The sequence below is a fragment of the Panthera uncia genome, chromosome C2 (genome assembly GCF_023721935.1).
Source record: "Panthera uncia isolate 11264 chromosome C2, Puncia_PCG_1.0, whole genome shotgun sequence".
NCBI lineage: Eukaryota > Metazoa > Chordata > Mammalia > Carnivora > Felidae > Panthera > Panthera uncia.
Genome location: NC_064810.1, coordinates 43,903,767 through 43,926,543, shown reverse-complemented (window position 1 = coordinate 43,926,543; position 22,777 = coordinate 43,903,767). Strand labels below are relative to the sequence as shown.

Genomic DNA, 22,777 nt, shown 5'->3' with positions numbered 1-22,777 from the left:
TATATATATATATATATATATATATATATATATATATATGCTTGAGGAAAGTCTCTGTTCTTTTCTCTTCTTACTTAATGACCCACAGATATTTTAAACATTTTAAGTTTATTTATTTATTTTAAGGGAGAGAGAGCATGAGTGGGGAGGGGGATAGAAAGAGGAAGAGCGAATCCCAAACAGTCTCCATATTGTAAGTGCAGACATGAGGCTCGATCCCACAAATGGTGAAGTCATGACTTGAGCTGAAATCAAAAGTCAGAGCCTTAACCAACTGAGCCACTCAGGCACCCCATTGACACAGATACTTTAATCTATGAGTTAGATTGCCAAATAATATACATACTCTAGAAGTTTTGACTATGTTCTACTTTCTTCTGTCCAATGTTAACATTACTCACATAAATAATGTGAAGCCTTGTTTTAATATAGAGTAGAATTTTGGACATAATTTCTGATAAAGCACCCTTCAAAATAATTATTTATGTTGATCTGAATTCACACTTAGCTTATAAAACACATGCATTATCATTGTACTTAAGCCATGTGTTATAAATTAGTGGTAAATAATGGTATTTGGTGGTTCATTGGAAAATGGATTCTTTGTCCAAATTATGCTTTCATAAGTTATATTACATTAGTAAAAATCAAAATTAATTTTTAATAAAAGTCTACAGAATAATACATTGAAAAATGTTATAATTTTAAACATGTGGTACTTTAGTGTAGCTGTCTATCACTACAGAATTCATAATAGAAATGTAGTTAGGCTCCTAAGATTGAAGAGGCAGAACCTTGGAGAATTCTCTCAGGACTTCAGCAAATATTGACCATTAGCAAATTCTCCCAACCTGAAAATTTCATTATGACTATTCAAGACATTTTTATAAAGCTATATAGTTATTAAAGCAGCACTGTGAATAAAAATGTCCCAGTGAATAAAAGTCTCTCACTGATATAATTCCTTCTATGTGCCTGTATCATTCAGAATTCTTGGTTGAGAACAATAGAGACAAATTCTGTTTGAATTCAGCAAAAAATGAATTAATGAAGGGATATCAAATAGCTCTAGGAATCAATGGAAAGGCAAGAGAATTAGGCTCAGAAAACCACTAGGATCTGAGAATCTAGTTTGCACAGACAGCCAAATAATAGTTTTTTGGATGCTTGGCTGGGTGGGCAGTCAATATGGTCAAACTCTCAACTCCATGCTGGCCCTACTTTTGCCACAGTCACCATACTGAGTCATTCTTTGACTATTATTTTTGTGTTATGCATTATTTCTTCAATATATAAATTCCTGAGAGGTTTATCTGAGGGCCTAGTCATGTTCTGGCTGCCATAAAATAGAAAGGCATAACATGGACAAATAAATATACAGTTTTCTGATCTTTTCAAAACATCAGCTTGTTTGATTGAATTGCAACACAAGTGACAGATGTCCCTTACAGATATGTCAGAAAGGAGAATTTCGCCACCCAAATAATTCAGGTAGCTGACATTATGCTCTGAATGACACCACATTATGTAGGTCTAGAATTGTCTTCTTGATACTAAATACTAAATACCATTTGTGTTGGTGGCACACAGCAGCTGGTTATCATCATGAGGTCTGACACTGAATGAATCTCTTATCTGGAAGTTAGGATAAGAAAAAATGACAGTTTATTATATTAAAATGTAGAACAATATAATTTTATAAGTGAGCATAACTGGTTGACATCATTTACTATTTTATTATATTTTCTGTTTTGGCACACCCTTTCGGTTTTTGTCTTAAGTAATAGTACTATTGTAGGGTTCATATTAATCTTATGAGTCAATATTAAATCATGAGCAGGTATTCACATAATTTTTTTTAATTTTATTTTTTATTTTTTAAAATTTACATCCAAATTAGTTAGCATGTAGTGAAACAATGATTTCAGGAGTAGATTCCTTAATGTCCCTTACCCATTTAGCCCATCCCCCAGCATAATTTTTAATAAGAGATAAGTATTATAGTAATGACTTACATCTAGAATTATATTGATGAAATTCTTTATAAAGAGAGGGGCCTAAGTAAAAGTTACCATGATACTTAAAGCTTGGTCTATATAGGAATATAGTCCATTTATTCTGTATCTAATTAACACAATTCTGTGGTACAATGGGCTCAGATCAAACACTTAAGCAATAGTTCCATCAACGTAGAAGATGCAAAGCTGCTGCTTTTTGGGCCCAAGGCTATCCCATATGGTTGTACAGTTTGTTAATAGCACAAAGGAACCTGGCTGAGAGAACTAGCAAAGGCTGACCTGTATCCCACTGTTTGCAAAGTCATGTCTGTCTGAGGAACATTCATTTGACCCAAGTGGGAGGTGTTGAAATCATTCCAGGGTGCTCTATGTACCAGTGGTGGACTAACAACTTGGGCTTCTCCCCAAGGTGTGAACTAATTTCATGTGGGTTGTGGCTGGACAAATAAGCATGTCAGGATTCCTTCCCTTTTTTCATGATGTTGACGTTTGACAGAGATCCATGGTAAAAAATTTTGTCCTAAGTGACTCCTTTGACATTAGCAAAAGAGTTCTTTTACAGTTGATCCTTTCCAAATGAGACATTGATAGAATGATATTGATTTATGTAAATGAAAACATTTGTGTGATCCTTAGAGAGGTTCTTTTATTTGACTTGGTGCCTCTGCTCCAGAACATGGGGACTAATTTTTTCCCTTTCATGATTTCCTGAAAGCAAAGTAACAATTCCAAACCTGTCAAAAGAGAGAATTGTGATTTTTTAGTGGAAAGGACCTTGTTTCAGCAGAAATAACTTTACATATCAGTGAATATATGTAGTCTTACTTTTTGTTGGTCTTTGCAGACTTGAAAGTATAGCATTTTTCCTTCTTTCAGCATTGCTGCACAGCCTTCTATGATCTGATATATTCTGCTAGAGTAGAATCAAGAAATTAATGGTTCTCTAATTTTAAGTTGAAACCCAAATCCATAGTCTTAGGTTTGGTGGCTCTAATATTTTCTTTGAAAATAGCAAGGCTACTGTCCAAAAGACTTTCAAAATGAGTCATATTTCCTCTTTCAAATGTTTAGAGCAAGGAGAAAAGCAATGGTGAAATCATTTGCCCCTCAACTTTTGTGAAGAGGTAAAATATTAATATTACACAATTCTGGGAGACCTATAAAGACTATGAGGGAAACGTACTTAAGAAACAATTATTTCCTGACTTTTACCTTCTGTTAAGACATCTGACAAGGCTTATTTTGTTGTTTTTGTAACCCCTGAAGTATTTAACCATTTTTTCCTTAATGGGATAAAGAGCAGGATAATAGTGCCATGCAATGAGACCCTGTGTGCTGGGGGGATAGTTTTAAACATTTGGAATATGACTTACAGATCACTCCAAAAAGAAACTAACTTATTCTAAAAACAAAAACAAAAACAAAAACAAAAACAAACCACTTTTTTATCTTATGTTGGACTGGCAATCAAGCTAATAAATTTCTTTTACTTTTAGCAGTAATAAGAAGTAAAGAAGTAATTTTGGAATCTCAAATTACTCAGAGTGAAGCACACATAAAGGCATTAGTAAACAAATGCAAATATATGCATCTGGGTGACACAGCCTTCTATAAGAGCAAATTGTGGGATATCTGTAATTGAAAATGAGTATCTTAGGTCATGCAATTGTCACAGATTTTCAAAATTCTAGTTATGCATTGAATTGACTTGGAGAACTCAAAGATTCTGACCTCTTAGAACTTATAATCCAGACTACTAAAATAGGTGGTAGAAACAGATGTAAAAATAATTCAAACTGTATAAAAATATTAACATATAGCAGAAATATGTTTTATATATATATAAATATATATATAATATATATATATTTATTATATGTTTTATATTTATATCACATGTATACATATGGTGTTTCACAGAATCTTTTTGCTATATAATATTAGCAAAAGGCAGTGCTCTTCCTTGCATGGGGTTTTTGTGATGACAAAGGAAGTAGGACAGTGGGGAATCCTGCCCAATCTAGGCTCATCACTGTGGGTGCTGTAGCAGAGGGCCAGCAGAAAGAGGTATGATCCCCATCAGGCCAGTGGGACACTGAGCCTTCAACTTAACCAGAGGTGGCCCTGGGGGATGGGGTAGGCTCAATTTATTTCCTGTTTCTGCTTCAGTACAATACTTTCTCCAGATATGCATTCAGAAATATCCTAGTGGGGTTTAGCTTTTCTCAAATGACACAGACCTTTGAAAAGGCTAGATAGATTTTCTCAAAAGTCCTTCAACATACAGCTGTGGGCCTTGACCGAGGGGGGACTGTCTTCATGATGGTCTCCTAAGCCAGTCAGTAGTCCAGCCATGGCACATCCTTGCATATAACTCGTACATAATGATATTCGTGTAGCAGCTATGCCTCTGGAAGCAAGAACTCAATAGGATGTCATCCCCTGGATGAAGTACACCTCCACAGGGCAGTAGGCCACCATCTTGGGGTGGGCTCCCACAATGACCTTCAGTTCTAGCAAGGCCTCTTTGGTCTTCTCTCTGGGGATGACCCTATTGTGGACATGCTGCTTTAAAAGGCACTTGTAGGTGAAGATCTTATGGCCAAGGTTGCTTCTCTCCTTCCACGTGAACAGGAGCCAAAAGGGGTGATTTATCCATCCCACAAGACCCTGCAGGAAGGAACTGATCCAGAGCAAGAACTCTAGAAAAGAGAATCTGATAACATAGTTCCAAAACCAGTTGGCTGAAGAGGAGGGAGGCTTATTGGTGTGGTCCTGGTGGATGACACTGATCTTCTCACGGTGTGGGAACCAGAGGAAAGCAAAAGTATTCAGATTTCTTCAGGTGACTGTCTAGGTTGTCAAGAACCTCTTTCAGGGTTGAGGCGAATGAGATCTCCTGCAACTGAGACTGGGGTGAAGGTGAGGATGACTCCAAGGGAGCCCAGGTGCACCTGCACACCCTGGAACATTTCTGCATTGCTGGACTCAGAACACTCAAGAATGGTCCCATGGACCATTAGCAGGGTCAGTGCCACCACCTGAGTGGCTGGGATGCCATGTTGGATCCTGTATTGTGTGTTCCGGACCCAATGATCCGTACCGTTATGTCTGACAGGGCTCTCAAGTTGGACAAGGCTAGGCTATGTTTGCCTATCTGTGGGTGCAGGTCAGCTGGGAGGCCTGGCAGCTGGCCTCCACATTTCCTTAAACAAAGATCACATTTCTCTTTTTGGGAAAGGTCAAAGTTAAGTGATTAACTCATAAAGAGCTTGATAGCAGATTCAGGGCCTATTTATTGACCTAACCTGAGGTTCTTCACATTCCTCATTTTCCCCCAACAAATTGGTCCTTACCCTTTTTCTGTATTTTCTTCCTACCTCTCCAGTAATATATTATTATGTCCAATCTTGAAAGCAAATACCACAAATATGAACTATTACTAGGCTTATTACTATTGCAGGCATCACAGCGGAATGCAGAGTCCCTATTTAAATGCAGCGTCCTCAATTTTCATGCATTCTCTTTCTTACCTCCCCACGTAATGATCACACACCTGGTTGCAAAAATGCAATTGGTTTAAATGAACAGCACCAACAGGAATGGAAAAAGAAGAAGCAGGATATTGTGGATGCAGAATGGAAAAGGGGTGGAAGGTTTTTGTTCTGTCTCTGTGGCAGTAAAGATGAGTGAAGTATTTCCAAATAATTGATGATTATTTTTGTAGTGTCATCATGCTGTCTTTCCCTTCTATGCAGATTTGAGCCATTGCCATTGCAACTAGCATTGCATTTTATCAGGAAAATAAGGAGAAGGGATCACAAATATTAAGAAACTAGTTTGAATAAGTTGAAAATGGGGACCAGAGCATTCTTTAATTGACCTTCTGTTTCCCCTATCTCTGGAATTAAAATTCAGTGGGTTAAGACTCTGAAAGAAAAAGAAATAGTACATATAATTACATTTAATCAATTCCAAAATTTCCCATAAAAATAACCAAATGTTACTTTCATAAGACCATTTATTTTCAGAAGAAATTTTAAAAATTGTAGAAAATTCACATTCAGTGCTTAAATGTTAAAATTCTGATTTCTATCTTCCAAAGGGTGAGGAAAAAAATAATGAAAGTAACCATTGATGCTGCCAGATTGGAGTCATCTGTATGTGTGTATATGTATATATATATATATATATATATATATATATATATATACACACATATATATATGCAAATTATATCCTCTTAATCATTTGTGTAGTCATAATTTATAGAAGTTTACAACTAAAATGATTCTTTGCAGGTATGTGAATACATAAAAGGGCTTATAAGCTGTTGTATGCTGGCTCCCCAAATATCACCAACACAATCTCTTCATAAGACAGATTTGAGTTCATTGCTTACCATGGTAAAGGAGAAAACCATCTCAACAGAACTTTGTGAATGCCCCATGGAGGGTAGACAAGATTCAATTTTATTGAGTATTTGCAGTTTGATTTAAGGTGGTATTTCCATGTGGAGAGTGAGGAGGATTGATTAGGGTTAGTTAAGAATCAGGGTATATCTGTCTAGGATTGGTAGAAATAGCAAAGCAAGGATTTGAAAGCTAAATGTTCAGAGTCGTAACAATGTAAACTGTTGATGATTATATTGAAGAATTTATGAGTCTTTCATGAAATTCCTCCTGTAAACAATAAATATATCTTCCTGTATAAGAAAGAGTCTTATGGAATAGTAAAGTTATGCTAATGAAGGTAACGGAATAATAAAATCATGTTATTATAAAAAATATGTTGTGAGAGAGGATAGTTTCAATCCTCAGTGTCCAAACTGTAATTGTTTCCCATCATTTCTTATATATGTTTTATTATTTTCTAATATGCCTGAAACATTCTTTCTAAATCCGTATTTATTTGCTTATTTACTTATTTGAAGTATAGTTGACATCATTATACATTAGTTTCAGAAATGCCTAAATCATTCTTACTGTTATATTTGAAGCTGCTATCAAGCTTATGTGGTATGAAGCTTATCTGATGTTGCTTTCTCTCATTAGAAAAGAACACAAAATCACGGAAAATAATTAGTTACATGGTTTTGAATGTTGTCTTTACTGGTGATATTTATATTTTGTTACTGTCAGGGTAAATCCATTTCTGAGTAGAGTGATACAACACAATAGTTAGAATTGTCCACTTGGGTTGCACCTTTATAAACGTAGAGTGAAGAGCTCCACCTAGGGAGAATGTAGGATGGTTGAAAACACAGGGCTTGTATTAGCCTTGGGAAAAAATAATCTAAGATATTTCAAAGATGTAGAAAAATTATATCAAAGCTGAAGTGCAGGAGCAATTTAGAGTGTATTGGTCTCAGAGTCAGAATTGAAAGATGAAAACCAATTGACAAGCACAATGGCCACAGGTCAGACTGGACAGGAAATCAAGATCAGAAAATCTTAAGAAAGGTGAAGACAATAAATTTGTTATTTGAACAAGCAGTGTGAGCTGTAGAGATTGAGGAAGGAGAATTAGAAATTCCTTTTAGGACAATCTCTTTGTGGTCTTTATACAACATCATGAAGACCTTGATCCTAAGGTCGGACCAAGCTCTGGTCTTGATATCTCCATTATGCTTCAAGACAAATAATGAACCAGTTTTACCTCCCTGGATTTTAACTGGTGTTTTCTAAATTTAAGTCTTTTTTTATATCATCTTTACAACTTTAACACTGTCCAAGTATTTCCTGTCAGAGTGTTTAGTTTTCACTAAATCAACTAACTTTTTAAAACATAGATAAGTATTTTTAAAAATTTTGTGTCATTATTTTTAGAAACATTATCACTTACTATAATAGAAGATAACTATGCAAAATAAATTCTAAGCAAACAAGATTTTAAAATTCCAGTCAAATATTGTTGCCTAACAAAGGCTGTAATAGCAAAGCCTGCTTTCTCTTCCATAAAAGGAGATTAGCAAGTATAAATGAGGTATAAAAAACATAATAACAGCACATTGACATTATCTTTGATGTAATCAGAAGATTGATAGTTGTGTGGATAGCTTTTGTCTATGTATTTCAGTGTTACTTAATGCATGTCAATTTTTTGCACGTCTCTCATTGCAAAAAAATTTTTTTTTGTAAAGTGTCACTGCATTATCAAGCGATAATAGCACAGTACAATTTAACCTCTCCACAAAATAATGTACTTTCCTTCATGCTTATAGCCCATATGGCTATCAGAGACATGATAATTTTCCATGAGCTAACAAAATAAGTGATGTCAAATCACAGACACTACTTCTGGTTTTACCCTTCAAAGATGCATTTCTCCGCATATAGCATTGACAGGTAGGGGGTAAGAAAAATCTGATAATGGAGCCCTACTCCTGCTGTTACATGAAACAATAGTCAATGAATATTTATTGTGCATCTATTAGGTTGCAAGCATTAGCAATATAGCAAAGACTAAAACTGAAAAAATGCCTGCCTTATATACGACATTGACATACAGCCACAAAACAGACAATAAATAAATATCAAATGAATAAAATGCATAATAAAATTTAATACATATAAATATAATCACATAAATGTGTACATAATAAACTGCAAAAAATAAATATAAATAAAATGATGGATGCCAACGCTGATGTTATATAATATCATTACTGTATAGTGCAATTATGGGGATCAATATCTACCCCAGACAATTTTGTACAATCTACATTATTCCAAACACTGTCTTCTTTTAGCCCCATATCTAATAATGTCATGTGCTGATTGACATGATTTGCAAAAAGCTTTTGCCTGCATGAGGCTAAGGATATATACTGAGTTCTACTGCAATTACATCTCTAGAAAGACAACAAGTGTTTGAGTCCGTATCTTAATGTACTCAGAAGTTGTTCTTAGAATCTTCTGCTTCTGTCTCCCCCCATCTTTTAAGACTCCTTGGGATTTAAACTCTTAAAAGTAGGAAATCTTTCTCATATATATTTGTATTCCTAATAAATAGAAAATAAAGCTCTTGCCACACTGTAGGCCATTAATAGTCTTTGAATAAAGAAGTGAAGGAAGAATAATGATCTATATTACTTGAGTGAGGTCAAAACTTCACTGTAGACAAGTAGAGTAAACTATTTAGGCCTCATTAAACTACAAATGCCCCAGAATGTTAGAAAACTGAATGATTTTCAAGTCCAAATGTCCACTGCTGTGCCTCTGAACTCATGGAGATATTGTCTTTGGAAATCAAATATTGCACTGCCCAAAGTCAGAGTGTTTCCAAAGCAGCTGGTAATCAAACCATGCTTTTATTTTATATGCTGTATTTTATAGCATGCTTTTAATTTGAGGGTAAAGAAAAAAAGGTAAGGAGTATGAATCCTAGGTCTTTAGAAGAGACATGTGGGAACATGTAACAGTAGCTCAGTCTTATTGCCTAATATCCAACCTTTGGTCAGATGGTTTCCTTACATATCCCATGATTACATGGTCCAACATATTAACTGAGAATTCTTCACTCCAAATGCATCATTTGGTTCTACAATTTTGTCTGTTCCCATCTTACTGTGACATCAACATATAACTCCTCACTTGATCTTAGTTTGAAAGTGATACTCTGGTGCACTTGGTGATTCTTTTCTCTTATGTCCTATTTGCTTTTCTCCCAATTTCATATCCTAATGCTTATCTTTGCTAATCTTCAACACTTTCATGTTATAACAGCCTATGGATGCCCCTCACTCATAGTGAGGCAGTGTCTTCTAAGGGCTTCCAGTTGAAGACTGCAACACAGGCAGAGGATTAGGTCTTCTGGGTTTTCATAGAGGTCTAATTACTTCTTGTGGCTGACCTTTATTAGTAAGTATCAATTAGTGTGGTTTTTCCTTGATTCTAATCTCCTTGATGTTTTGCTGGAGTATAGAAAGATAATTTGAGGTTAACAGTTGACTTCAGGATGTGTTTGCTTCCTAATCCTATCCTCAGAGACATCCTTTGTAGATTTGATTACTGACATTTACAACAATCTTTGAACTCTGGTAATGTCAGATAAAAGAATTTAACATTAGCTCCTGATTACTGAGAATAAGTTTTTCAGGGCTTTCTTTTCCTGTAGATCATAACCACAAAGTTTTAGTATCTGCCTTAAAACAAACACGAATTTTCTTGTTTTTATAGAAAAAAAATTAAAGGATCCGTAGTTTGGGAAAAAGATGTCTTTTATCTCTCTTCCATTAAAAATTGTGGTTTTTTTTTTTTTTTTTTGGTTAAGGACTCTCAGGCTTTGTAAATCCTTCATAAATTTTCAGAATGTACATATTACATATTTATATACAAATATACTGTGTATAAATATTTATAAATATTTTCAATTTGAAGTTATTTGTTATTTTCTCCATGGAAGGAGAATGAATTGATAGAAGAAATGCACATAACTGTAGCTGTAATGTCAGCATAATATTCACATATTTGGCAAATTCCTTCGTATTTTAGAATAGAGCCCATGTGGCAGAGCATAAGTGCTTAGATAGGTAAGAAAGAATTCTGAATTGGAGGAATGGGTATGATCTCTATAGGAACAAAGTGAAATATGGTATGATGGGATTAGACATTGTGCCAAGTTCAATAATTATGAATAATGTTAATATTAATGGACATGAGCTGGCAGACTCATTGACCAACAGTTTTGTGGAGAGAAAGTAGAAGCACTGCTTGGCTAATAATTATTAAGATAGTAATGAACTCAAAGTTTCAGCTGAATGCTGGTCTCTATAAAGTAATTTTTTCTATCCTGAGCTTTATCACTGATAGTATCTGATATAGTGGAATTTCCGTATATGAAAAGATTATGTCCGTCCATATGGTTGGGACAACTAGGGCACTGGTCTTAAAGTTGTGTTTATACAATAAGCATACCAAGTTGTGTTTTCACAATAAGTATGCTATTTTTACTTATATTCTGCATTTGCTTGGGTATTGGTGTGTTTTGGGGGGTTCTTGTGAAGCTTATGGCAAAAGCTAAGTCCTTTCTAAGTTAACCTCTGTGAGCCACCTGATCAGTCAATAAGGGAAGCATTCATTGCTGACTAAATTTAACAACCAGCCTAGTTCTGGTTGCAGTAGATACAAATAGTCCTAACTTTGCAGTTTGGATAAGAACAAATTTCATTCACAACACTTTAGTTAACCCCGGCCCTTTGAAAATATGATTCAAATTTCAGTTACTACAGTACATTATCTGTGAATCATCACATAAAGTACAAACATTGCTCCTACCTCTTCAGCCCACAAATCTCTATGTAAATAATTGGTGCATATCAGAATCAGTGACCAATCACGTCACTTCTTTCAGAGTCTGTTAGTGATTGGCCACTGTGTGTGTGTTATTCAGTTCACACACAGAAAGCAAAGCTATAGTCACATTGCCTCTTTGTTTTCCCTGATAAACTCAGATGGCATTTTACAAGATGGATAATCAAAAGAGGAAACTGGCCAACAAAGATAATGCAGCAAAACAACAAAAAATGATAATGCTGGAAGTAGAATATTGTATAAATAAAATTCTAGAAAAGCCTGAGAGCCTTTAGGAGAATCTAGTGAGGCAAACTCATCAATGCAAATGAAGAAAGTGGTTGTGATAAAAAGAATCAAAATATCTCAAAGGAACTGACACTGGCCAATAACTTCACATTTAAAGGAACTTTGAAGATATTTCATGACATTGAAAATAGAAAGGATAAATGTTTGAAACTGATCAAAACTTAGAAGGGAATAAGACAGTTTTCCAAGTCATAGAAAAGATACTTGCTCCATACTGTAAGATACATGATGAAAAGAAGGCAAACACTATTCAAACTCCTGACATTTTTTTGTAAGAGTGAGTGGGGGCAGAGGGAGAAGGAGAGAGAGAATCTCAAGCAGGCTCCACATTCAGTGCAGAGCCTGATGCTAGGCTTGGTCCCATGACTCTGTGATCATGACTTGAGCCGAAATCAAGAGTCGGATGCTCAACAGACTGAGCCTCTTAGGTACCCCTTGACGTGTTTTTATGAAGAAATAAAAACACTTTAATTCTTAATGTTTTACAGCATATAAAATAAATATTAGTTTTACTATTTTTTACTATTTTTTTTACTATTAGTTTACTATTTTTAAAGGTCATGGGCTTATGTACTTTAGTTTTCCCCATTTTTAGTAAGATCATTTAGCACAGTTAAGCTTGCAGAGTATTGTACTGCACTTTTACATACAGCAAGGACTGCTGATACTTTTTAAAATGTATAAATACTGGCTAATATCTGGTTTAAATTATGTTACAAATTAAATCTTTTTCTTCCAAATCAAGTATTAATAGCTAGTGTTAATGAAGTTGGATATTGGCAGATAAATATCTGGAAGAAAACATATTAGAAATACCCCTATGTACTACAAGTACTGAAACAAATTACTATGCTTTACCTTGGAGAATACATTAAACGTAATTATGTTCTTTTTTTTTTCACTATTTCCCAACACAATTTGATTAAATAATTTACTTTTCCTTATGCACAATTTGAAAACACTGATGATCTTTCATAAACTAGGACAACAAATACATGCACTTAGTAATAATTTTCCGTTTGTACTGTAACACAAGCTGTAGTGGCAAAATATAATTGAGGGATGAATACAAAATATAGCAACTTTTGTTGCCCTCTGAAAACTATGCTATTATGTGACTTTTACTAATACCACTATTCCTACACCATGGCTGCAGCTATTTTTTCCCTTTCTAAAGTGGTAGATAATTCTATATTTTTCTCTGAATATGATTCTGATAGGAACACCAAAATAATCATCAAAAAATTCCAAATGGAAAAAGTCAAAGAAAAAATTCAAGAACATGTACCTGAATTCTGAATTCTTTTCCTAAATATCAGTTTAAATAGCCAAAGAAGCAAGGTTTTTCTGACTTTGAAACTTTCCCCACTATGAAATCCTGAACTCCATTCTCTACAGAGGCAAAGGACTAAAACAGCAACTTAAGCCTTTGTTTGTTAGAGTCAGAAAACTGCTTTTCTTTTTCTCTTTTCTTTCTTCTAAGATTGTATTTCTTTATTTTTAATGTTTATTTATTTATTTTTGAAAAAGAAAGAGAAAAATAGTGAGCTCATGAGCAGGGAAGGAGCAGAGAGAAAGAGGGAAAGAGAATCACAAGCAGACTCCACAGCATCTGTCCAGAGTCTGATGTGGGGCTGGATCTCATGAACTGCGAGATCATGACCTAGGCCAAAATCAAGAGTTGGATGCTTAACTGACCGAGCCACCCAGGTGCCTCTCAAGATTTTATTTAAATTCAAGTTAGTTAACATATTGTACATAGTGTAGTATTGGTTTCAGGAGTAGAATTTAGGGATTCATCATTACATATAACACCCAGTGCTCATCCCAACAAGTGTCCTCCTTAATGACCAACACCCATTTAGCCCATCCCCCCACTGACCTCTTCTCCGGCAACCCTCAGTTTGTTCTCTTTATTTAAGAATCTCTTATGGTTTGGATCCCTCTCTCTTTTTATCTTATCTTATTTTTGCTTCCCTTCCCCTATGCTCATCTGTTTTGTTTCTCAAATTCCACATGTGTGACTGACTCATTTCGCTTAGCATACTACACTCTAGTTCCATCCATGTCATTGAAAATGACAAGATTTCATTCTTTTTGATGGCTGAGTAATACCTTTCTCCCTAATTCCAGACCTGATTCCCATGATGGAAATCAAGAACATCCAGAATTAGGGTCATGATTCTGAAGGCAACCAAAGTAGCTTCCCCACTGCCTCTCAAAATTGTTCCTAATCTTTGAGCCCAGTCTTCCAAAGCATCTGAGCAGTGATAGGAGCCATTCAAGGAAGCGTCCCCGTTCTTCTTGGATCATGATAGGCTTTGCCAGAAATCACATTGAAATTTTAAGATATATATGAGTTTATAGCTGTAAAAGAAAACTGCACTGCATTCCATATATATTCTTTAGAATTTGATCCAGCTCCCTGTTTGTGTAGAACCTTTGATTCTTATTCTGTACTCTAGGTGTGCATGAAATGTCACCTTATGAACTGATCTAGTTCTATCCTGCTAAGATAGGCCTATCACACAAAATGCAGAATACTTAGTTAAATTTAAGTTTCAGATAAGCAACAAAATATTGTTAAGTATAAATATGTCCTATGAAACATATAGGACATACTTATAATGAGACTTTGGGTTTGTTTTCACCAAGCCCTAGACTATTTGAGTAAAACAGACTCATACTTTTTGTTATAAACTTATTCTGATCATCTTGCCTGATTGAAAACACAGAACTACAGTGGTGCCTGACTGGCTCAGCTGGTGGAGCTTGTGACTCTTGATCTTGGGTTGTGGGTTCAAGCCCCACATTAGGTATAGAGATTACATAAATAAATCTTAAAAAAAAAATAAAACACAAAAATACAAACTGTGGTGAATTTGAGATGAAATAAATGTATAGGACCTCTCTCTTTCTTTCTCTGTAAGTGCAGGTGTATGTATAATATATATTATATAAGTAAGAAGTAAAAGTATAAATTTTCTTTAAAGAGATGGTCATTTCAGATGATTTCTATATGTACATTCTATTAGAAATTGTATGAGAAGGGGTTAAAAAAAACAGAGATAGGACCGGTGTAATAGCAATGAGGAAGAAGTGACATTTCTCTGAGTATATCCTTTTTTGTGGCTCTGGACTCTTAGAACCATGGTGCTATAGCTCATAAGTTTCTTTATGTTTCTAAGCAAACAAACAAAGCCAACCAGATTATTGGGGGAATAAAAACAGAATATGAACACTAAAAAATAAACCTAAGTAAATTGAAAATTAAAAACAAAACCACACTTAAGTGGTTAGGGAAGTGGTGCCTGGGTGACTGAGTCAGTTAAGTGTCCAACTTGGGTTCAGGTCATGATCTCTTGGTTCATGAATTTGAGCCCCACATTGGGCTCTGCTATCAGCACAGAGCCCACCTTGGGTCGTCTGTGCCCTCTTGTGCTCTCAATCTCTCTCTCTCACACACAAATAAATAAACATGAAAAAAAAAAAACTCCCATAAAAAAATGAAGTGGGTAGGGAAGAAAACAAAAAAACTTTATTAACTTTGGAAAACTATCTTAACTGGAAACCTAAATGCAAAAAGAACTGTACATAAAATGCTGTAATCTAGTTAGTAAATATGCTTCTCACAAATAGACGGATAGGTAGGTAGGTAGATAGGAAGGCAAATAGACAGATAAAGAAGTATAGATGTGTGCTTATGCATGGATTAGTGTGCATGCATACATTTCCTGGATATGTTTACTGAAAGTAGATAGAAGCAATGACATCCCAGTAGTGAGCATAAAAAGAACCCAGTAGATTCCAATAAAAGGAACTGTGGATTCTTTAAGAAGTAGTTGATTCCAGGGCTCAGGCAAGGAAAATATAATATGAGCTTGACATATCTTGTCCAGAAACTATGAAAACTCTTAATAAGATATGGAAACCTGTTGATAGAACACAGGAGTCAACCACAAGGAGTTCCTCATGATCAAAGCTAGAACAATTTGAGCAATAAAATGCATAATAATGGAATTTTATTTTAACCATAAAACAGAATGAATATCATCAGTATATTCATAAGATATAATCAATATATATTATTTATAATGGCATAAATAAGTAATTAAATACATAAGTGAATTAGGTATCTCAGCCAGCCAGTTAAATTCTCCTTGTTTTTTCCATTTGGAGATGATCTTTGTTGATTATTGTCTCCAGTGGTCATATCTGATTGGAATAGTAAAGTGTCTATATCCACTGTAGAATATTTGGCTTTTAATATTTGACTGAAATATCTAGTCATATTTTCTTTAACATGGACAGTTACTTAAATGCATACAGGCATACAAATAGGTAACTCCAAAAGGAAATTGTCTATTGCCATTTAATCAATGAGACATATGGCACTAGTATTTCTAGAAGTGTCTGATATGATTCTATAATAAATAAATATAACTCTATAAGAGTTATATTTTATATACTGCATGATTTGAAATTTGCCATTGCAAAGGACACTCCATGTAATTCAAGAAACTGCCAGTATATGGGGAAGAGCTATATGGACATAAAGGCAGAGTAAACTAGCATTATCTTAAGTTCTCTTTAATGAAACTTAAAATACCATCAATAGTACTATTTTTTTTAACAAAAAATCATCCTGTAATGATAAGCTTTAGGAAATATTATAATTTAAAACCAAAATTCAAAAAAGCAAGATATATATTGTAACTGTTACAATTCATCTGCTTTTACTGTAAGTATCACAACTAGGTCAAAATCATAATTTTTTTTTACTATTTTTCAGGGTCAGAAGAAACTTGAGACATGTTTAGGTTCACTCAACAAACACTTGAAATCTCTGTTGTAACTTGGGGGCTCTGTTTTCGGAAAATTCCATGTTACTGTGATTATTTGAGAATTATAAGTTTTCGTTTTCATACTTCTGGTTTTGTTATATCTTTGTTACATTTCCCATTCTTAATTTATTTTGATGGCCTCATTTCTTAGCTTCTTAAAGCTTTGTGACAGATTGTTTATTGTCATCAACATCCAATCTCTCATTTTTTCCATAGTAACAGTTATAAACAGGCCACATGGTTGACCAAATTAGACACTGTTTTTCAGCTTCTCATGCATTTTAGGTGTGGACATTTGACTAAGCTTTGATCAGCAGAAGTGAACAGAAGTGCCTTCAGTAATCATCAGGTCTCCTTAAAAGGAATAGGCATGAGCTTCTTAATTCCTTTTTTCCCTTCTCCTTGGTTGGCAGGTGATTAAAAAAAAGGAGTAGCTGGTTTGGATTCACACATGGAAGTCATATGTTAAGAATGACAGTGCCACTCTGATGAGGGAGCATAAAGCAAGCTGAAGGCAAAGCATAAGCTAGCCCTCCCCATCCAAGGTGGGGGGTGTGATACTCAGGCATTCCTGGCTGCCCAAGAACAAGAAAGGAAAGAAAACAAATGGGTAGCTGATAGACATCACTGTCAAACAGGACATGAGTTTCCATCAGTTTACAAATATTTTAGTAAGTTACAAGAAAAAGGCAATCTTAATCAATAGCCTAATCTCCAGAAACCTATAGACTCAGTTTCCTGGGGCCCCTAATATCACCTTCCCCTCCATAGTGATGCGGGGAATAAAGGCAAGAAGTAAACGGGAGGTAAAATTAAATTTCTTTATAACCTGCATCTCATTGACAACTACTTGAGGCAAATACAGTGTATAACATTTCTCCAGGAACCCCCTACTCTCTTAATGTTAATGCCTGCTAGAGGAAAAACAACCTTAGCTTGACAATAGCAAAGCCTCAGGTATCTCATGAGTCCTCTTTAGCATATGAAAGTGCTTCTGGAGGCATCCCTTTTGCTTTTACCTCCCACAACTGCATAGTATATTACCAGTCACTCCTCACAACCCCAGTGCAGCTCTTTCTGTCCACAGATCCTGTCCCCATGCTTTAAAAAAAATTACCTTTTTTGCACCAAAGAAATCTCAAGAATTCTTTCTTAGCAGTCGGCTGTGGACAACCACCACTCCAAAACCCATCAACTCTACTTTGTCTGTACCTCTTACTAGTGTACTCTAACATTAGAAATATTATAACATTAGAAATAAACTTCTATTTAATTAAAGTGACTAGTATATCATCCCTGCTTAAAGCAGACTAACCAACACCCTAATAATTTACCAAATATTTAGCTAGGACTATTACAGTACTTGAGTATATGTTTGTGTACATACATTGTGGAAATACATGGTGATGAAGTTTTGGAGTGATGGTGGGGTGGTCCGGAGCTGACAGCCAAGAAAGAATTCTTGAAGAAGTCTTTGGTGCAAAAAGGTGATTTTATTAAAGCATGGAGACAGGAGCCATGGGCAAGAAGAGCTTCACTGGGGTCATAACTGGTAACTGATTACATACCCTCAGGTTGGGAGGGGTTAGGGAGAGATTAAGTCTCTAAGGAATTTTGGAAGCAAGGTTTCCAGGACCTTGAGGGGCTAGCTTTTGCTAGGCAAATGCCATTTATTATTGTTTAGTAAAACCTCAGTCATGAGACCCTTCAGATGTATATCAGGTGGCCATAAGTTTGGAGTATGATGACCGTACTTGGGAGAGTTGAGATAAAGGAAGTTTCCAAAGGAATTTTTATATGTTAAAGTAGACTAACAGGATCCTTGAGGTAGGGATAATGTTGAACTAAGATTCTCTTTTGACCCCAGCAAAGTGTCATCATGAAGGCACCTGAGCTCCTAAAGGGAGGTCACTCTGCTGGTTTCAGAGACTTGTCAATGGGCTATAGGCAGTAAGGGAATTTAATTTTTTATTTGCCTTAGTTTCCCACATTGCCATGGCAAGCACTTAAACCCCTTTCCTTTGCTCTTGTGTAGCTAGGACTGTCTGAGGAATATCACACATATTCTACCTGTGGGGAGGAGGGGTGATGCTAGCTTATACTTTGCCCTCAGCTTGCATTATGCTCCCTCATCACATGGGATCTGAGTTAGAGAGAGGAAATTATTTTTCTGTATACACCATCTTTTCTTATCTTTGCTCATGGTCTGAAGATGATAACATTGAACAAATGATTAAACATTGCCAGCTCTATAGTAACTACCATTTAAGATAGCTTCTGGGAGTTTAGCAACTCCCTCTTCTTCCCTTGACACTCATGGTGTCCCTGGCAGCCACATCTCTGCTAATGTGACCCACCCCCACGTTACAACAAGTTACAAGAATGACCCAGCTGGGAACTCTTGCCACCACCTCATTCAGTTTGTTTTCTGGTAATTTGAAATTTTGAATAGAGATCTGAACACAGAGGTGTTGAAGCTTGGTTTGTGAAATATTTCCTTGGATTAGTGAGCTAAGTGTATCATCTCCCACTGAGATTATTGGTTTCAATGACTTGCGACCAAATAAAAATCAACATTTCCAAGACCCAATTCTATGTTTTGTGGTGCTTAGGAAATCCTCGCTCTTTGCTAATGTGTGTTTTCTATAACAACGGAGATCAACCTCTAAGTACTCTCAGATTCCATCTCCTAAGACAAAAAGGCTGTCCAAGCAAGTATCCAACTATGTTTTCATTCTGCTCCATTCTTTCATCAGAAAGCGAATTATTACTATTGTCATTATTCTTTGTCTCCCCTTGCTCCCGTTTTAGGGGTCTTTATTTTGTCTATCTTATAAGGTTGTTTTTTTCTTAGATAGACACTGATATTTCATTGAAAAATAGTATGAAAGAATAGATATTTTTAACTTTCAGAATAATAGTTGCATGACATCAGACATAGAATTTTTATTCATGTTTTTATTTTATTTTGTTTTTTCATTTTTGAGAGAGAGTGTATGTATGTGTGTGTGGGTGCATACAAGCTGGGGAGGGGCAGAGGAAGAGGGAGAGAATTTTAAGCAGGCTCCATGCTCAGCACCTGTAAGATCATGCATGACCTGAGCCAAAATCAAGAGTCTGGTGCTTAACTGACTGAGCCACCCAGGCCCTCTCAAATATAACATGTTTTTCATATTAGGCTATAAATCACTATGTGTAAGTGCATACATGTGAAGAAACAGAAATAAACCCAAATATATTCACCTATATCAGTAAAAAAAAAAAAAAAAAAGAAAAGAAAAGAAAAGAAAATCAAATACCTGGCACATAAATAAGACTCATTTAAATAACATTGTTATAATAAAAAGATGAGGAAAATATTTTGTGACTTTATATGTAATTTTTCTTTCAATTAGGGGACCGTACAAGTTTTTTGCATCATTATAAGATTAGTGTATATGAAAAGGAGTGTGATGTGAAAGGATCCCAAAGTCATAAACTTTAAGAACAGCACCAGCCACAGATAACTTTATACTATCTTGGATAAGGACAGGGCTTCCTTTTTCAGAGCGTCTAATGTTTCACATATAAAATGGGTTAATTTTTCAGCTAGCTGTTACTTTTATTTTAGCTTTCAGTAATGTTTATCAGTCTTTTATTTTTTGTAATTTGGGAAGCAGAAAAATAAAGTAGCAGTAAATGTGTATACTTTTATTCCATGGTAATAGTGGTAAAGATGAGCAGAATAATCACTGCACTCAAACTGGTTACTGTATTACTGTATTCTCGTTTTGTATAAGTTATTAGAAACATGGGGCGTCTGGGTGGCTCAGTTGGTTAAGCGTCTGACTTCAGCTCAGGTCATGATCTTGTGGTTTTTGAGTTCGAGCCCAGCATGGGGCTCTGTGCTGACAGCTCAGAGCCTGGAGCCTGCTTCAGATTCTGTCTCCTCTCTCTCTGCCCCTCCCCCACTCACACTTTGTGTCTCTCTCTCTCTCCCAAAAAATAACCATTAAAAAAAATACCTTCTATTACTTAGTGGAATCTTTGGGGATGATGTGGAATTAAGTAGTGTTTTAACTGAAGATACATACCATCTCTTTAATGGGGACAGGTTTTGTGTATGGGTATTTAAAATCTTCCCCAGAAATACTTGGGGTGTTATAAGTAAGTTGAGATGTTAGGTGGCTTTCATATCTTTCCTCTTGGTTTACAACCTCCTGTTCTCATGGGAACTGGCCCTTCCTGGACAGGCTTAGGGAAGAAATGAGAATATCATTCTCTCTTATCTCCGAGGGGAGTATGAGTAAAATCTGTGTCTCTTTTAAGCTTTCAGGAATTATGGGAGCCTTTCTTGAAATGAAGGGATCATTGAAATTGTGCATAGAAGAACTGATTTCTGGCACTTTCTCACATGTCTTCTTCACCCTCCACCTCAGGTTCATTTTGTTAAGTGATCAGAAACATGTCCTTCTTCCTGTCTGAGTGACTGCCTCTGAGTACTTATTTGATGTTTACCAATTGAGCTTAAGGGTGGAGGAACAGATTATTCCCAATAATTGTACAAACCATAGAATGTTTAGAAAATCAAATTCTCTGCCTAGGTTATCACTATATTTCAAGTACACACAGTAGTGCCTGGTTACAAAAGGTACCGAATGTTAAATTTATGAATAAATGAATTAATGGAATCAGATGTAAGAGAAAGAAAGTATTACATGATTCAAATGTTAATTGGTATCTTATTGTGGTTACCCAGTATTATAGAGTATTAATAGTATTAAAGAGACACATGCCAGGCAGAGTGTGAAAGCCATGAAACTGCCCCACTATGAAATTCTGAGCACTAGTTACACATCTTTTCTCTGACTACCTCCTTAGCTCCCAATTTTACTTACCAATCTTCTCTTCTGTTGGTAAAGGCTTTGTTTAGGTCTATTACCATTCTCCAGTCTAGATGAGATGAATTTCACACTCATGTTGCCGGGCCAAGTGTCTCCCACCCTGTTCTCTCATTGATTTCATCTCACTCTCTTAATTCATTTATTTTTCAATAATCTATTTAATCTATCTGTCATCTGTCTGTATATAGTTAGGGAGGCAGCGTATGATAGAAGTAAAGAGCAGATGTCCTGGAGCCTAATAGCTACTGGTTCAATTTCCAGCTCTGTCATTTACTACTTGTTTTGGAATTTGGAAATATCTATGTGCTTCAGTTTTCTCACAGGTAAAATGGACATAACAATAGTATGTAGTAAGTAAATTAGTTAATATATATATGACCCTCTGGGGCACCTGGGTGGCTAGTCGGTTGAGCATGCGGCTTCAGCTCAGGTCATGATCTCACTGTTCATGAGTTTGAGCCCTGCATTGGGCTCTGTGCTGACAGCTCAGAGCCTGCAGTCTGCTTTGGATTCTGTGTCTCCCTCTCTCTCTGCTCCTTCACTGCTTGCGCGCGCTCTCTCTCTCTCTCTAAAAAATAAACATTAAAAAAATTAAAAAATATATATATATATGACCCTTAAAGTAGGGTATAAATGTATAAGTCAATGATGTTAGCTACATCTATTTCCAGTTATTTGGTATCACTCTTTGTAAATTGTTTTTCTAATTTAATTAGAGAGGTTTGGGAAGATTTCTGGAAACTCTGGGTACTGCTATATTATTTCATAAAAATACTAATAAGAGTCATAAAATAATATTAAATATGCTTGAACTTATTTAAAGTTCTGGACTTTATATAGTTTTCCACTTAATCCTCCAGAATGTCTTATGAGTTGATACTATTATTTACATTTTAGTAAAGAAACTAACAGTTATATAACCAAACTCATGATGTATCTGAAACTTAGGCTCAGATCTGTCTTATTCAAAACATAGGTTAAGTTATGCTTAATGTAGTATATTGTTATGATAAAGCATAAATAATAATTTGTTAGGGATAACATAAAGATTATTTCCCTATTGCAAGGTAGATTGGAGAATTACCTGTAAGTTTTGAACATTAAACTTTTGTCATAACCAAGTTTATATAGAGATTCATGTGTGCTATAGATCAAGTTATATATCATTTTCAAAATATAAATACACAGTATAAATTTTCTATAATAAGTTAAATATGGTTCTTTGTTATCTGATACTATAGCTATGATGAAACTCTATTGTTCTAATAATCAGTGTATCCATATCTACATGTCTGTCTTTATATTTATCTGTCTACTTATCTTGTTTCTTTACATATCATAGTTGAGAATTAGTATAATCTGTAGATCAATACTCTTAAAAATAACTTCCTCTCATTCATTTGTTTTTGCAATTTTGCTTTTGTTGCAAA

At 35.2% G+C, this 22,777-nt stretch overlaps 1 pseudogene; it reads right to left on the bottom strand.

The window, feature by feature from the left end:
* Positions 1-4,183: 4,183 nt before the first annotated feature.
* LOC125921544 (L-gulonolactone oxidase-like) lies at positions 4,184-21,422 on the bottom strand (annotated as a pseudogene).
* Between the last annotated feature and the right edge of the window lie 1,355 nt (positions 21,423-22,777).